Raw genomic sequence first — 6,046 nt, forward strand, 5'->3', positions numbered from 1 at the left:
ATTCACAACGAGGATGTGGCTAGGCTCGGCACAGACAGACGAGTGAAAGCAGAGGAGAGCAAGAAGCGCAAACACACTGAGTGACAGACAGACAGAAGAGGAGAACAAGGAGAAGCACAGATAAACCGAGTGACAATAGAGGAGAACAAGGAGAAGCACAGGCAAACCGAGTGACAACAGAGGAGAACAAGGAGAAGCACAGGCAAACCGAGTGACAACAGAGGAGAACAAGGAGAAGCACAGACAAACCGAGTGACAGAAAATAACAAGAAGAAGCAGAGACAGAGAGATCACTTATTTAAGATAGTATGTGCCTTATTTGATACTTTTGAATGATTTCCTATGGTTTGCTGTGAATAATTTGAGATAAAGAACACATTTAAACCGTTATAGCCTCGTATTTATGGTGGTCTGGGATATGAGAACCTGTTTTTGACACACACACACACACACACACACACACACACACACACACACACACACACACACACACACACACACACACACACACACACACACACTTAACCTAACCCTAAACCTAGATATTACCCTAGCCATGAACTTAACCATAACCATCCCTAACCCCAACCCCTTCTGGCCCCAAAAATTAATCCATGCTTTTGTCACTTCTAGGTTAGACTACTGCAATGCTCTACTTTCCGGCTACCCGGATAAAGCACTAAATAAACTAGTAAATTAAAACTAAATAAATTAGTGCTAAATACGGCTGCTAGAATCCTGACTAGAACCCAAAAAATGTATCATATTACTCCAGTGCTAGCCTCCCTACACTGGCTTCCTGTCAAGGCAAGGGCTGATTTCAAGGTTTCACTGCTAATCTACAAAGCATTCATTGGCTTGCTCCTACCTATCTCTCTGATTTGGTCCTGCCGTACATACCTACACGTACGCTACGGTCACAAGACGCAGGCCTCCTAATTGTCCCTAGAACGGCAAGGCTCTGGAGCAACGAACCGCCCTTGCTGTCTCTGCCTGGCCGGTTCCCCTCTTTCCACTGGGATTCTCTGCCTCTAACCCTATTACAGGGGCTGAGTCACTGGCTTACTGGGGCTCTTTCATACCGTCCCTGGGGGGGGGGGGGGGGGGGGGGGGGTGCGTCACTTGAGTGGGGTGAGTCACTGATGTGATCTTCCTGTCTGGGTTGGCGCCCCCCCCTTGGGTTGTGCCGTGGCGGAGATCTTTGTGGGCTATACTCAGCCTTGTCTCAGGATAGTAAGTTGGTGGTTGAAGATATCCCTCTAGTGGTGTGGGGGCTGTGCTTTGGCAAAGTGGGTGGGGTTATATCCTTCCTGTTTGGCCCGGGGGTGTTTGGCCCGGGGGTGTCCTCGGATGGCGCCACAGTGTCTCCTGACCCCTCCTGTCTCAGCCTCTAGTATTTATGCTGCAGTAGTTTATGTGTCGGGGGGCTAGGGTCAGTTTGTTATATCTGGAGTACTTTTCCTGTCCTATTCGGTGTCCTGTGTGAATTTAAGTGTGCTCTCTCTAATTCTCTCTTTCTCTCTTTCTTTCTCTCTCTCGGAGGACCTGAGCCCTAGGTCCATGCCTCAGGACTACCTGACATGATGACTCCTTGCTGTCCCCAGTCCACCTGGCCATGCTGCTGCTCCAGTTTCAACTGTTCTGCCTTATTATTATTGGGCCATGCTGGTCATTTATGAACATTTGAACATCTTGGCCATGTTCTGTTATAATCTCCATCCGGCACAGCCAGAAGAGGACTGGCCACCCCACATAGCCTGGTTCCTCTCTAGGTTTCTTCCTAGGTTTTTGGCTTTTCTAGGGAGTTTTTCCTAGCCACCGTGCTTCTACACCTGCATTGCTTGCTGTTTGGGGTTTTAGGCTGGGTTTCTGTATAGCACTTTGAGATATCAGCTGATGTACGAAGGGCTATATAAATACATTTGATTTGATTTGGTCCCCACAAGGATAGTAAAAAAAATATGAAAAAAAGACATGCACACAGCATAACAGAGCACACTATTCGGACAGATTGATAAAATAATTTTGCAATGTGATCAATCCCTTTCTGTGGTCTGTGTTTGGGCCGTGGTGGAGCTGTCGTTGATTTGTCTGGCGGCCATGCAGCTTGGCACGGTGTGGGTAGATATGCTGTCAGCAAATTTGCTGTTCTTGAGATGAATACATAATTTAATTGCATCTTCTTCTTACTGCACTCCCGAGACCTGTTGCGATAAGGTCGTAAATCTTGGCTTCAGTAATCGCTAACCATGTTGACGGCCCAATAATTACATTTCCACTAGAAACTAAATTAAATATGGTTACTGGCAGGGAGACAGTTCTCTGACCTTGCCACTGCTTATCCCTTTATCACCAGCACGGTTCACTGAGACATTGGGAAATGGTCAGTAGCCTAATTATATGAAATGCTATTACTATTAAACAGTGCCTTTGGAAAGTATTCAGACCCCTGGACATTTTCCACATTTTGCTAAGTTACAGCCTTATTCTAAAATGGATTAAATTGTTGTTTTTTCTCATCAATCTACACACAATACCCCATACTGACAAAGCAAAAACAGGTTTTTAGAAATGTTTGCTAAAGTATCTGAAATATCACATTTACATACAGTAGGTATTCAAACCATTCACTCAGTACTTTGTTGAAGCACCTTTGGCAGCAATTAGAGCATTGAGTATTCTTGGGTATGACGCGACAAGCTCGGCACACCTGTATTTGGGGAGTTTCTCCCATTCTTCTCTGCAGATCCTCTCAAGCTCTATCAGGTTGGATGGGGAGCGTTGCTGCACAGCAATTTTCAGGTCGGGTTCAAGTCCGGGCTCTGGCTGGGCCACTCAAGGACATTCAGAGACTTGCTCCGAAGTCAGAGAATCTTGTTTATCATGGTCTGAGAGTCTTTAGGTGCCTTTTGGCAAACTCCAAGCGGGCTGTCATGTGCTTTTTACTGAAGAGTGGCTTCTGTCTGGCCACTCTACCATGAAGGCCTGATTGGTGGAGTGCTGCAGAGATGGTTGCCCTTCTATAAGGTTCTCCCATCTCCACAGAGGTGACCAAGAAGCATTACGTTCTTGGTCACCTCCCTGACCAAGGCCCTTCTCCCTCAATTGCTCAGTTTGGCCGGGCGGCCAGCACTAGGAAGAGTCTTGTTGGTTCCAAACTTATTCCATTTAAGAATGATGGAGGCCACTGTGTTCTTGGGGGATCTTCAATGCTGCAGAAATGTTTTGGTACCTTTCCTCAGATCTGTGCCTCGACACAATCTTCTCTCTGAGCTCTACGGACAATTCCTTCGATCTCATGTTTTTTTTTTTTTTTTTGCTCTGACATTGCTTAACTCTGGGATCTTATATAGACAGATCTGTGCCTTTCCAAATCATGTCTAATCAATTGAATTTACCACAGGTGTACTCCAATCAAGTTGTTGAAGCATCTCAAGGATGATCAATGGAAACAGGATGCACCTGAGCTCAATTTCGTGTCTCAGAGCAAAGGGGCTGAATACTTATGTAAATAAGGTATCTGTATTTTATTTTTAATAAATGTACATTTGTAATTTATTTTTAATAAATGAATATTTTTAATAAAAAAATTCTAAAAACTTGTTTTCACTTTGTCATCATGCGGTGTAGATTTCACTTTGTCATTATGGGGTGTAGATTTCACTGTGTCATTGTGGGGTGTAGATTTAACTTTGTCATTATGGGGTGTAGATTGCTGAGAAAAAAAGATTGAATACATTTTAGAATAAGACTGTAACGTAACAAAATGTGGAAAAAGTGAAGGGGTCTGGATACTTTCCGAAGGCACTACATTACAATAAGGTAATGAACTTACCAAGACATCCTGCTAATCAGAGAAAAGACTCCTCTGTATCTAGGAAAAGTGTTACATCATGGGTGTCACATTCTGACCTTAGTTCCTTTGTTTTGTCTTTGTTTTAGTATGGTCAGGGCGGGAGTTGGAGTGGGCAGTCTATGTTATTTTTTCTATAATTTGGGATTTCTGTGTTTGGCCTGGTATGGTTCTCAATCAGAGGCAGCTGTCAATCGTTGTCCCTGATTGAGAACCATACTTAGGTAGCCTGGTTTCACCTTTGAGTTGTGGGTGATTATTTTCTGTTCTGTGTTTTGCGTCACTGGTCAGGACTGTTCGTTTTATTGTTTTTGTTCAAGTGGTCAGTATTCGTATTAGATACAATATGGACACCTACCACGCTACGCATTGGTCTGACATTTCTTACTCCTCGTCTGAGGAGGACGAAGACAAGCGTTACAAAAGTAAAAAAGACTGTAAAACCACCAGGAATTCAGCTAAAAGAATTACTTACATTTAGGAAATCTGTTACCAAGTAGTCTCACAAATAAAATAAAAAATAGACATAAGTGATCATGTCTCAATGTAATCAAGGTATTCAATTATTGTTATTTTCAAATACAATCTCTTATTGGGCTTAGTTGTGGTTTTTGCATACTCCTGTACTACAGAATTCATTAGCACATGTGGCAGGTGAAGCTGATTATATCTAAGCGAAGTTACCAACTTAACAGTCTTTCAGTCTGCCCCTTAGGGCAGTTTTATCCACTGATGTGTCCTGCTTTTTGGCTTCTCAAATCGTCCAAGGGCTTTCTTAACTTTTCTTTAGCAACATATTGATGACGGAGGAGAAAACAGCAGGTCAAAAACGAAAATGGGCAAATTGAGGGTAAAATTACAGCAAAAACGTGTTCCTCCAAGTGTTTCTTTTTTTTTCTGCACAATAATAGTTTTCATGTATCCACAATTCAGCGGCTCCTCTTTCACACCCTCTCAGCCTCCCTCCCCCTCTCCCTCTCCCTCTCTCTTTCTTTCTCTCTCTCTCTCTCTCTCTCTCTCTCTCTCTCACCCCCTCTCTTTCAGTTTCTCTGGCACCCTTTCTCCACCGCTATTTATATAGACTTCTGCATTGCAGATGTCCCAGAGCCCTGCAGTCGCGTTGGAGCTCCTGAGGAATCCCAGCCAAATTCTGCCACTGACAGACAGTACAGCAAGACATCACACCACCGTGCACCCAACACGTAATATAGCATGACTGGGCAAAGTCGGGTGCCACATATTGCAGGAGAAGCAACGCCACATACCACAGATCACATACACAACACTGCAGTCATAATCCAAAAATGAAATGTAACATGCTGCACACCTGTATCGCTATAGATTGGTTGATCTCTTTCAGCACTACAGGGGTATTTGATGAGTCGTACATCTCAGTGCTGTGCTCCAGCATGGGCTACAGTGGTGAGAGGGGTCTCAATGGACTTACGCAAGAATCAAATGAAGTAACAAACAAAAAACATTACTTCACAGTAGACCTACTTCACATGAGCACTGATGTTTTTGTAGAAATTGTAGTTAATTATTAGCCTACTTTTCAGACTTTGAAGCTCTGTGGATGACACATAGATGACACATTGACTATTAAGAGGAGGAAAGAGGGGAAACGCCCTGAGAAGCTTAAAAACGTAGCATTTGTGTTTTGTCTGCAGTGCTGCTCTCCCTTCACTCTGACTCTGCAGGAAGCCATTAAGTATTTATACAGCTCTGTGCCCCTATCACGCCACAGGGCTGAACACATCCCTGTGCTCCTGGGGAGGGAGAGGCACACATGCACGCATAAGCAAGCATGCAGGCACACACACACTCACACAAGCAAGCACACACACACACACACACATGCACGCTCACACAGTACTCATTCAATACATTTGTGGGCCTTTGCTGCCACATAGCGTGAAAAATTCCAATTGCAAAACAAAAATATATCATTTTCAAAATGCCTCCAAGGTCAGCCGGGATAGATTCGATATACATGAATTGTAACCCACTACCAGCAGAGTGATATATACAATAATGCATATGAAATACGCAACCCAAAAACCACAACCAGCAGACCAACTCTGGAATTCATTCAAGTCTAGATTAGAACAGACAAGAGAAAGTGGATTTTAAAGAGTGTTTCGCACCAAATGCAAAGCAACGTTACAAAACGTCGCGATACAGAATGCAACT

The sequence above is a fragment of the Oncorhynchus mykiss genome, chromosome 6, assembly GCF_013265735.2.
Source record: "Oncorhynchus mykiss isolate Arlee chromosome 6, USDA_OmykA_1.1, whole genome shotgun sequence".
Classification (NCBI taxonomy): domain Eukaryota; kingdom Metazoa; phylum Chordata; class Actinopteri; order Salmoniformes; family Salmonidae; genus Oncorhynchus; species Oncorhynchus mykiss.